This window comes from Natator depressus, chromosome 5 (genome assembly GCF_965152275.1).
Source record: "Natator depressus isolate rNatDep1 chromosome 5, rNatDep2.hap1, whole genome shotgun sequence".
Lineage (NCBI taxonomy): Eukaryota > Metazoa > Chordata > Testudines > Cheloniidae > Natator > Natator depressus.
The window spans coordinates 69,259,722-69,272,271 of NC_134238.1; positions in this window are offsets into that span (position 1 = coordinate 69,259,722).

Genomic DNA, 12,550 nt, shown 5'->3' on the forward strand with positions numbered 1-12,550 from the left:
AAATATTAATATTAATCAGGAACCTTAATTTGACTGACAGTCCAGTTGATTTTTCTTTTGAATCTAAATAAGATATTTTACATTATTTTATTTATTTTGGATTGGTAAATAACATTTGGTCAAAATCAATAAATATTAATATTTAGTCAATAAAAGGACCCCATCTGCCTTCCCCAATTCTAGCCCCAGCTGTCACAGACTCAAGTCCCTGATCTAACTCTGATCTACAGCATGTAACGGACTTGCAGTTTCTTCATTCATGCTGCATTTCAGTTCTCTATATGATTACTAAAGATGAGTCCTGTGAATCTCTGCCCTTTGTACAACCATGCTGTGAAGTTTTAACTAGAGAAATGGTATTTGGAAGTTGTTTGAAAAACACATTTAGATCAATCTTTCTGCTCCACATGCATGTGAAAATGGTAGACAGCTATGCACATTTTTAAATTTCTCAGCTTCTCAGAAAAAAATCATCATTTTAAGGGCCTTAAATTGGAATCTTCTAGCTATGGTCACTATTTGAGGTGTTTGTTTTCTAAATGGGACGGTATTTTTGTTTGATAGTGACACAAAGAGCTAGCTTGACTTTCTCCAACACCTGGAGCCAGATCTCTGGGTCCAGCTGAGCTGCTCTCATCTAATCCTCAGCGTGATTGGGGGCTGAATCAATTTCGAGAGTTACTTAGAGCAGCTGTGGCAGTTCCCCTGTGGGACCAAGCATGGTACCTCAAGCATTCCCTACTTTAGTCTGCAAGCTTTAGGCCACCTGCTTGGAGCAGGGCGGCTTGTGCCGTAAGCTCAGTTTCAGTCTCTTAAACAGTTAAGTAACAAATTAAAAATGCAGAAACTTGTCTGTCTGACCCTTTAAGTAGAGAAACAAAAACTCCAATACAAGCACTTAGTTTCTGCACTTGAAGACCTGGCCCTCACCCAGCCTTGGGTTTCTGGGCTAGCACAGAGGTGCTCCTTCTCTGTTGCAGTCTTTCCCCACCTCCGAGAAGCAGCAGACAAGCCTTCTTGACTAGCCCGCTGGCTCCTGATTAGCCAATGTTTCCTCCTGGCCCTTCCAGGCCTCTGGAGGACTGTCTTGTTGGTAGCACAGTCTGAGTGGGGGTATCAGGGTGCTAATGCCTCCAGCAGGGGGCACAGAAGGCCTAATAGACCCCATCACAATAGCCTAAGGACAGCTCTCCAGTTACACCATCAGGAGCAGTTTGTTAGGGATCTCTGCACCAGCCATGGATTCACAGAATATTTCAAAGGGGAAGGAGTCCAAGGCCAGGATTTGGGGTATAAATCATACATTAATACTAAATGGTAATTATGACTATGGAATTTTATTACATGCCACAGCAAACTTTATCTGGAAAGCAATATTTTTTAGTTATCTTTGTCTGCTGTTTTTAAGTATGGAGGTGGGGGGAGGGGGGAAAAATGTTAGATGTCCATATCTAGGTTGGCGATCCAATTTATTGCTTCAGGTGCCATGGAGTGGATGGAAGAAATACCACCAGGATACAATCATTTGAACATTGGTTGGCAAGGTGCTCCACAGTCTGAAGTCCATTTCTGCAGTCAAATAGGATCGTGTCTCTGTCATCGTTTATGCAGGATATAGGCCCATCTGCCCATGTGTGGATGCAGTCCAAAATGAACCATATTTTCCAAGGGAGTGAAAAGTCACTGGATTCGTTGGTTGGGTCCTTAATAAGGAGTTTATATGGACATTGGCATCCCTCCACCTTCCTCACCATTGATCTCAAAGGGAGAACCCCCAGTCTTTTAGGTCTTACGCTGCAAGCCAAAAAGGTTTTCTGGATTTGAGTTGGAATTTTGGAATATTATTTAGGCCTTCATATATTGGGAGATCCTTGTTCCCTAGAATACGATTGAACTCCCAAAGGATTCTCAATTCATGATGAATTTGGGGTGGATAGATGTGTGCCAGTATGGGAAGTCATGGTTGTGAAGACGATTTACTGTGCCTGCAATGATCTGCATGAATGTGTTAAATTGAAAATCGACAAGTGATCTATGGGAGCTGTGTCCAGAGTGATGAGAAATATTCTGCAGTAGAGTAGAAGACATGGGCCAGTAATGAGGTTCATAGAGTGTTTTACATCGGCTCCCCAGGTCATTCTTAGCAGTTTCTGGATGAGATTTACACACGTTTATTTTACCATGTATATTTTTTTGGGGGGGAAGGAGGGTTGTGGTATGTGAGGCTTCAGTCTAATGTCACAACAAGATCATTCGGGGTAGGATCATGTTGTCCGTTAGCCACAAAAATTCACAAGCAGTTCTGCCCTAACCTTTCAATTGTTTAAATGAAAGGCTGAGACAACAATCTTACTGGGTTTGGTTTTAGCTGCCAATATAAGAAATACTCTTCCATAGTTCTAAGGTCCTTGGCTAGGATTTAGATCTTGGCTAGATCCTGTGCCTATGTAGTCAGAGCAGTGTAACCAGCATAGACAAATTTCCGTGATGATGTTCAAGGAAGGTGACTGATATAGATATTAAACAGGATCAGGGCTAAGAGTGATCCCTGTGGTAAGCCGTCTTTGAGAGTGTGTGGCCTGTTGACCTGGCCACCCAGGAAAACATTAAACCTACAATTAGTCGGGATTTCTCAGAAGAATGTTACTGTTGCATTGCATGAAGTAATTTTACTCTCTTTCAGGAGAAGGCCATTCCTCCATATGATGTCATAGGCTGGAGATAAGCCTTAGAAACCTTCCCCAGTCTTGACTTTTTGCTGCAATCCTGCTTCAGTGTGTGTTAAGGCTAATATGGTCAGTACAGCTGTGGCCTGGTCAGAAATCTGCTTGTTCATTCGGTAACATTGCTTCTATAAGCAGCATAATCCTTGCCAATAATATTCTCTCCATGAGCTTGTACAGTGTGGACAGAAGTCATGTGGGCCAGTATGATGAAGCATTACTGGTTGGCTTCCCACACTTGGCACTGGCAATGACCATAGCCTTGTGCCAGATCCTTGGGACAAGCCAGGAGGAATAGATAGTGGAGAACTGTGCAACCAGCTATTTCTATCCCTGGGCTCCAAGGTGTTTAGGAAATAGTATACCACCAGGTCTTGCAGATTTCCTGGCTTTCATGAGTAAGCAGGTCTTATTTACCTCCCAATGGTGAAAGGCAATGATGAGGGGAGGAAGTGGGTGCTGAGCTTACTATTTGTTGGAGCTTTCTGCACATTTACTGGTGTTGTTTGCAGACTGGAAACCAGGAGACATAGATTCTATTCCCAACTCTACCATGGACAAATCAGTAATCTGGGTTTCAGTTTCCTCATCAATACAGCAGGAATACCAACACCCACCTTTTCTAAAAGTTTTTTTCAGTCTTTGGATTAAAAGTGCTATATGGGTGCAAAGCATTGGTGGTGTTCAAGGAGTGAGTAAAACAAAGCAGCAAATTATGAAAAAGCATTCCACTCAGCACATATTCATTGCATTGGCACCAAAGGGTTACATTCTGCTCTATGCTAGCCTGTTATATAGTGCTCCCGAATCTCTTGCTGGAATAGAATGGTTTCAAGTAGCTTTCATGAAATGTTTCTAGCATGTAGCATCCCAAGATAGTCCGAATAATTGATTCATAATCCTTTCCAAACCAAACCAATAAACTAGATCGTTTCAGACTGAGCTAATCCTGAAGACCCACATCAACTACAGTTGCCAGGCATTTCTGTTCCAGGAATTGATGGAAACATAAGTAGAGCTGATTGACACCAGACTAGCATATGTGTTGCTGTCACTTGTGTTGGCAGCTGTTGATCACATTGCCTCATGGCAACACTATCCAAGTAGGTTCCAAATGCCATAATGTGACACACTAGGTTAAACAAATGCCAGGGAAGAAACCAAGTCCAATAGCCGTCAGCAAAGCTTGCACTCACCCTGGAAGAACAAGTCTGAAAAATATCTCTCTGGCCTATTATTAGATTGAGTTGTCCTTAAGAGTCCTACTTTTACCCAAATGTTAATGGAAACACATGGTTTGTGAAGCTGGTGGTGCAGAGTGAGTAACAGTAGTAGAAGCAAGCTGGAGTTCTTGCGTAGATGCAGCCATGTATTGCATACACCCAGCTCACCAAAGCTGAAGAATTTTGCCTAGCAGTCCCTGTAAAGGTGGTGCACTAGCCCCTTCTCTGACAATATAAGGGTGGCACTGCCCCAACCCCACCTCTGTTCCTTCTCACCGCCCACGGCTAGAGTCAGAGCTCAGTATGATGTTTTCACCTCACATTTCAGTCTCAGTTTTCTGAGAGATTTTTGTTTTCCTGTAGATAATAGTTAGTACCTTGGGTTTAGTTTAATGTTAGAGAAGTTGGCTGCCGTGTGTGATGCCCTCACCAGGGTTCAAGCATTGTCTGTTGGGGTGTAGGAGTAAGATTTTATATTTGTATTAGAGGTTATAATGATTGATGGTTATAATAATATAGTATGTATTAATGTATGATTTGATTTCATCCTGCCAGCCACCCTTTTTTGATTTCAAGGCAGGAATAGACCGGAATAGTCCTTATGGCTGATTATGGTCACCTTTTGTTTTAGGATAAGATTTCATTACAGTATTTGCTATAAGGTCTTGCTTCTTGTATGCATTGCAAGCTAAGTTGTGTAAGGTTCTTTTGTAATCCCTTTAGTAACCATATAATCCTTTCCAAAATGTTATCCTGTCTGAAAGTCTCTGTAAAATTGTTTGGTGTGAGTAAAGGATATGTGTATAGTTAAGGATGAGTGTGAAAGCCATCACAAATGTCCAGATGGACATGTCAAGAAAAAGTGAGAGACTTGGAAACACCAGGAGACAATCGGAAAACATCCATTGTATCCGATGCTAAACATGTTAGCAGCATTGACGATCTCAGAGGTGCTTAGTGCTTTTGGGAAATCAGGCATTTTAAGATGTCAAGTTTGGCACCCAAATGCCTTCACTGACTGCAATGGGACTACTCATGTGAGTAAAATTAAGCATGTGTGTGTCTGAAACACTGGGGCCTGCTGGATAGGTGTCAAATCACAAAGCACCCTCTCATGGCATCCTGCCTTCGGTTCCCTGGAATGACTGTCTCAGGCCAGAATGCTAAAACAAGATTCCCCTTTTGTGGGGTTTATTTTATTTCCAAACAAGGACTTTTTCAGGCCCCACTCTTCTCCTTCATTCAGGAGTATCTCTCCCCTTCTTCTTGCGGTCTGGGTTGATTCAGGCTTGCTAAAGTCTTAAACTGGCTTCTCTCCAAGCTGTCCCCTTATGTAGCTTAGTCCCTTTCCTCCCTGGGCTGAGAAAGGTCAGCTGAGAGAGGTCAGCACTACTTCCCCTGTTGGTATCTCCCCTGTCATGAGAGGAGGCTCCCCTCCTTCCCAGGACTTTTCTCCATTGGCTGGAAGAGAGGGGAGCCTTGCCCCCAACCCTCTACTGCAAGGCTCCTCATCCCACTCCTTAAAGAAACAGTAAGTTGCGTTTTAACCATTTCCTCAGGATCATCTTCCCGCCACACGAAACCTGCCGCTGTCCTTCGCTAGGTCTTTATCTCCCCCAGAAATCCCAAGAACAGAGGTTGACTGACCCCAGCCCCTCCTACCTATAAAGGGGGGATAGTCACACTTTTACTGACCTTCCTAATGATTTTACCATAATATTTTAGCTTTTAGATTTTTTTTTTTTTACTTTTCTTTTTAAAAGATTTAAAATTGACATCGCTGACTAATTAAGATGTACTGCATTGCTGATTATATATAACATACCTTGCTGTCTGGACTGATATATGTGCTTGCAGTTTTAAGTAAGCTGTATTTTTCACTTTCTTTGTAGTTATTTAAAGATGGATATTTTCCTGTAGTATGACCTGCTGCTCATGGTTTCCAGCCAAAACTTAGTATATATGCTCTCAATAGTGCTAAGTATACTGAGTCATGGTGTAGGTATCTGTTTAAAAAAATTATAGCACTCCTGGCTAGCACAGCTAATGTAACCCCACAAAATCCTTTATTTAAAACAAGGTTTAACTGGTGCTTAATACATGCAGTGTCTATTGTGTACAGACACTTAAAACCTGAAAAATAAGCAAACAAAACATTCTCCCTGCGAGTTTGTCCTTTCCTATTTGCAGACACTGACTGGGTTTCTTTCTTATATAAACTATTCATTATTTAGTCTTTATCGTATTATTTGGAGCACAAGCAAAGAAGACTGTTTATTTATTTGACTCAGTGGGATCGTTGGGTAAAAACTCCTCTTGGAAGTGTGCCTTGCAGCTGGAAAAGAATGTGAACCAGTCACTCCTTGGTCTGCATAAGCTGGCAACTGACAAGAATGACCCTCATTTGTGTGACTTCATTGAATAACAAGTGTTGTTATTGAACATGGGCTCCCTCTGCTGGTCCTGCAGCAAAATATCACAGAGCATCATGGGCCATCGTTTTTAAACATGGAGGTAACACACAAGCCCACACTTGCCTGTGCAAACAGGTATTTCTACAGACAGTGAATATTCATGCATTTTTGAAACTGCACCCACTGGATCCAAGTCTAGAAACTGGGAATTATAGTTTCCACACGAGGCTTGCTTGCTTGACATTACTGCAGTGACAAATTGGTGGATTTAAAAATTACAAAAGTGTACTTCCAATCCAGTAGGAAATCTCTGGATTCTATCTGTTTTAAGGTAGGATTCCCACAGCCCAGCCACCCTGCCAAAAGAACCCAGTGAGGATGGGGGACAGCATGGCCCACCGCTAACAATGATGTGCTGAGACTAGTTTAACAAGGGCTTCCACAAACAATATACTAGCCTCCCCTAGCCTGAGAGTCCAGCGGGGAAGGGAGTGCTACACAGAGGAGGGGTGATGGACCAGTAAGCTGTTGATTTGTTTTCTCATTTAAACAAAAACATTTTCTTCTCCCCGTAACCAAGGAGGGAGGTACACCACTTTGATGCAAACAAGTCCCTGCCAGAAGACTGCAGTTGCCCTTCAGAGTATTTATGAGCTCCAGGGGATAAATCCTTCCCAGTAGGGACGATTTAGCCAGCTTCAGAGAGTGTGGGAACTGCACAGAGGCAGACACATCATTGCAGCAGCCCTCCTCTGTGGGAGCTCCCTGAGTAGTCCATGCATGGTGAGGCTAAGGACCAAGCAGGGTGGGTTGAAGATGAGGCTGAGGAAGGACTGGAGGATCCGCTCTATGCTGATCTTCCTGTAGTCCCGCACCCTGCCCCCCAATACTATGGTGGAGGCCACATTTGGAGCCACAGAAGCTACTGCTGGTACAGGCTGTGATAGCTCTGCAGAGTCAGTCCACAGAGGCTGCTACGTGGCCTATGGGGAAAATTCCTCCTGCCACATCTATCTAGTGCCTGGCTGGCTACTAGGCTCAGCATCAGGCCCTAAGGACCCAGGTCCTGATTCAGCGAAACAGTTAAGCACACGCTTAAAAAATGCCATTGATGTTCTGTTGACTTCAGTGGGACCTATGCACATTTGTGTTCTGCTAAGAAGAGATGCACTTAAGCATGTGCTTAATGCTTTGCTGAATCAGGACCTGAGCCTTGATCCCAATAAAGTCAATAGAAAAACTCTCATTGCCTTCAACAGAAACAGGCTTCAGCTCTAAGCCTAGTCGCCTACATTAAGATACAAAAAACAAATTACAGTCTACACATTTTTAGTATGAGACAAAAAGCAATTTTGGTTTATAGTGGGAAGGGAAAAAACATCTTCTAAAGCCAGCAGTACCATCACCTAAAGTGCTTTGAATATAAAAACAGCTAAATACTGTATACATTTTCTTGAAAAACTTGGAAGCTAAGTACAACAGGAAGCCCTCCAAGGCTCTGTCTGTATGTTCTAATTTTAGGCCTTTAGTCCTAATAGTCCCTAATTTTCAGCCTTTGTTTGCTAAATTCTTGAGAAGTGGGTCTTACAACATTTCCATTTTAAGATCAGACAGGCAGTTCTTACTAAACCCATCCACTCCCAATCTTTATTTAGGCCTAATCTGATGGTGTCCAGTTTGCAAATTAATTCCAGTTCTGCAGTTTCTCATTGGAGTCTATTTAATTTTTTTGTTGTTAAAGAATTGCCACTTTTAAGCACTTTTAAGTCTGTTATTGAGTGTCCAGGGAGATTGAAGTGTTCTCCTACTTTTTGAATGTTATAATTCTTGATGTCAGATTTGTGTCCATTTATTCTTTTGCGTAGAGACTGTCTTGTTTGGCCAATGTACATGGCAGAGAGGCATTGCTGGCTCCAGACTCCAACGAGAAACTGCAGAACTGGAATTAATTTGCAAACTGGCACCATCAAATTAGGCCTGAATAAAGACTGGGAGTGGATAAGTCACTACAAAAACTAATTTCCCCCTGCTGATACTCACGCCTTCTTGTTAACTGTTTGAAATGGGATACCCTGATTACATTAGCCTCATTAACACTACAAAAGTGATTTCCACCCCTTCTTGTCAACTGTTGAGAATAGCCCACTTCCACCTTTCATTGAATTGGCTTATTCGCATTGACCCCCCCACACACACTTGGTAAGGCCCCCTACTTGGTAAGGCAACTTCCATCTTTTCATATGCTGTGTATTTATACCTCTCTACTGTATTTTCCACTCCATGCATCTGATGAAGTGGATTTTAGCCCACGAAAGCTTATGCCTAAATAAATTTGTTAGTCTCTAAGGTGCCACAAGGACTCCCCGTTGTTTTTACCGATCTGGATGTGATCTTGCTTCTTGGGAGCACTGGGAGAATTCTTTATGTGGAACCAAAGAGTACTAGCGGTCTTCCAAACTGCATCCTGTAATGTGCTGCTTTGCTTCTCAAAGGTGGGTGCATTGACCTGAAGTTGATCTATAATGATACTGAATTTACTGAATAAATGACTGGGATTCACTAATTCAATCAATGCAATAACAACATTAGAAACTTTAGGAAAAGTGCATCTAAATTAACATGGATTTCTGAAGCTTATCTTAACCTTGCTTCCCACCATGCCCCTCAATTCTGTCCTGCAGGGACAAGACTAGTTGTAAATGAAAGTACTGATTTATTTGCCTTCTCTGATAACTGATTCCATATGTCAGTTGTCTTTCAGGCCTGACTTTATTGGGATTGCTTTGTTCAGTCTAGTTTAAAATATCATATACATTATCACAAAACATCTCCTTTCAAAGGCATTGGTTTTGATGAGTTAGACATATAAAAATGGAGGCTTTAGCCCAGATTTGTAAAGATGACTCTAAAAAAGAATTGTAGCTCCAGCACCGATACTCAATCGGGCGTGATCCTACAAGCTGCTGAGGGTTGTGGCCCCGTCGACACTTTAGTTCCCTTGGCGTCAATATGGCTACTCCTGCTTAAAGTTAAGTACATGCTGGAGTATTTGCTGCACTGGGACCAAAGTGCTCTGCCACCTGGGAGTTCAAATCTATAGTGCTTTTTCATTTAAAGATCTTGAAGTGATTTACAAAGGCTTATTAGTTATTGATATCCCTATTACACAGATGAGTAAATGAAGGAACAGAGGTTAAGTGACTTACTGTAGGCCACACATTGAGTCAATGGGAGAGCCAAGAATGCTCCTGATTTTCAGGGCAGTCTCTGATGTGGCCTCAAAGTTATTTTCTGTCTTTAATTTTCTAGAATCCCTGTTCCTACCACTTGTATGTGACAAGTGGAACAGCAAGTCATACAGCTGAAGAAACCATATTTGATGAAAAATTACATGCAGGATAACTGATGTGAGGTTGTTTGGAAATGCTATAATTTAATCAAGAAGTTCTGGCAATATTATAAACCACACAAATAAAGCTGGAGTACTTTACAGTATAATTTGAAACCTGCATAAAATTACAATTTAGTGATCTCTTCTCATCTGTTATCAGATTTAGCGAAGCTCTACATATTTTATAAGCTTATGATAATAAAATTAACAAATGGAGATGCAGCTTGTATTACAAATGTAAATTATTTAAGCAGGGGACAATTTCAGAAAGAGAAACTGAAGTTTTATTTTACATGACTAGAGCGGGAAAACATTATCCATAATTACGCTAACAAAGATGTTTCACCATTATGCTGCAAGAGCAGGACAATTATGAATAGGCCACTTCCTGCAGTTCTGACTCCATTTTTAATCAGGAGTGAACCCTTCATCTCTTCTGCAGTTGCAGATTGCTCCAGATGTTGCAGAGCCAGTACAGTTCTGAGTCAATGCAGTGTCTGGGGCCACTGTGTAATAAATATACAGCCAAGCTTCTCAGGACTCCTGCATATCCTTCTGAAGTGTAGGGTTGAGGAACAGGAAGTGGGGCGAGACTGGTGGATCTGCTTAAGTTTAAGCCACCACGTACTGGCCACGGTGGAGCAAGAGCTACTAAAGCCTCAGAGCTGCAAGTGCAGCCATAAAGTGTGTCTACTGCTACTTTGCCGCATGGAAGGTAGGGTTATTTCCTTTTCATATAACCCATGTACCAAGCCTGGTACAGTGGCAAGGATTTAGCTTCCTCTCTTTACTGAGGCAAAACTCCTGATGACTGAAAAAATGTGTCCCTCTTTAGTATTACACACATTTAAAAGTTTTAAATTAGCCCCCCACTTAACAATAGTTGGTTTTGGGGGGGGGAATATTTTTTGGGATGCAGTATTTGTCTAAAGCCTTTGCACTCAGTAGGCTCTGTCTCTTTTGCTATCCTAGACTGGCCTCAGGCTCTCCTAACATCTCCAGTGACCTTGCATTCAGGATATGATCACAAGGCAATGCTTTCATTCTGTTTGTTTCAATAGCTCCTTTACCTTCTATATCTGAAATTATTTGAACATCCCAACAATTTGGTAGGGCTTGTTCTCGGCTCACATCTGATCACAAGTGAAACAACCTCATATAGATATTCCAGCAAGTCAGGGTATGTCTACGCTGCCAAAAAAAGAGCCATAGCAGCAAGTTTCAGAGTCCAGGTCAACTGACCTGGGATCACATTACAGGGCTAAAAACAGTAGTAAAAGTGTTCGGGCTCGAGCCTGGACTCAGAGACACCCCCTCCACATTGGGTTTCAGATCCTGGGCCCCAGCTCATGTCCAAATGTCTACACTGCTATTTTTAGCCCCATGGTGCAAGCCTGAGTCAGTTGACCCCAGGTTCTGAGACTCACCGCTGTAGATATATATGTATTTGCAGTGTAGACGTAACGTAACAGCCCATCAGGTAACCAAAGCAAAAACTCATTATATTGATTATATTTATTTTTATTAACATAAACATTAACATCTAAAATTATACAGCTATCAAACTGTTGCTCTGTTTTCTGCTTATTCTTCCTTTAAGCTTCTAAAACCTCTCCCCTCTTTGCAGAGTTCAGCATTTTGTTATCAGGGTTGCTTCTAGTTCAGGGGTAGGCAAACTACGGCCCGGGAGCCGCATCCGGCCCTCCGCACATTTTAATCTGTCCCTCGAGTTCCAACCAAGGAGTGGGGTCCCGGGCTTGCTCTGCTCCGCGCAGTTCCCAGAAGCAGCAGCATGTCCCTTCTCCAGCTCCTACACATAGGGGCAGCCAGAGGGCTCTGCATGCTGCCCCTGCAGCTCCCATTGGCCTGGAACCATGGCCAATGGGAGCTGCAGGGGCGGCGGCTGCGGACAGGGCAGCGTGCAGAGCCACCTGGCCACACCTCCATGTAGGAGCTGGAGCGGGGACATGCTGCTGCTTCTGGGAAATGCTTGAGGTAAATGCCGCCCAGAGCCTGCACCCTGACCCTCTCCCATGCCCCAACCCCCTCCCCCAGCCCACAGCCCTCTCCCACACCCTGAACTCCTCATTTCTGGCCCCACCCTAGAGCCCGCACCCCTAGCCAGAGACTTCACCCCTCTCCTCCCCAACTCCCAATTTCATGAGCATTTATGGCTCGCCATACAATTTCCATACCCAGGTGTGGCCCTCAGGCCAAAAAGTTTGCCCACCCCTGTTCTAGTCTGTAAAAGAAGACATGCACAAATGCACCCACCCTCCGTGCTCGCTAATGGAGACTTTTACATTTGTTATTTCTTCTTGTTTTTTGTAACATCAAACTGAAAGCCCATGTTGTGGAATTCCTATCACTGGAAGCAGTGGTGGATAAACACATGGACCCAAGGGGCCTGGGCCTAGAGGCCCCCAGCAGGAGTGCCAGAATCTTAGTGGAATGGAGGTGGTCCCATAGGCCCTGCACCTCTCTATGGCCCAGTCTCCTGTTCTTCCTTTTCTCCCCAAGGCCCCACACTCTAGCCAAACAGTGACAAGAGCTGCCCAGGGAGCCCAAGCTGCTGTGGGGAGCCCAGGTCCCTCCACCTGCCCTGGTTGGAGGCTGGGGTGCCTGAGAGCAGTCCCTGGCCCGTGTCCCTGTCCCTTCGGAGCATGCCACCCAGGGCAGGTGGAGAGTCTGGGCCCCCTGGGTGGCTCTTACCACTGCCTGGCTCCGGCTTCTGGTCTGGCCAGAGGGCGAGGCTACTGAAAGGAACCAGGCCTTGTGGTGAAGGGGGGCTAAGGCCCC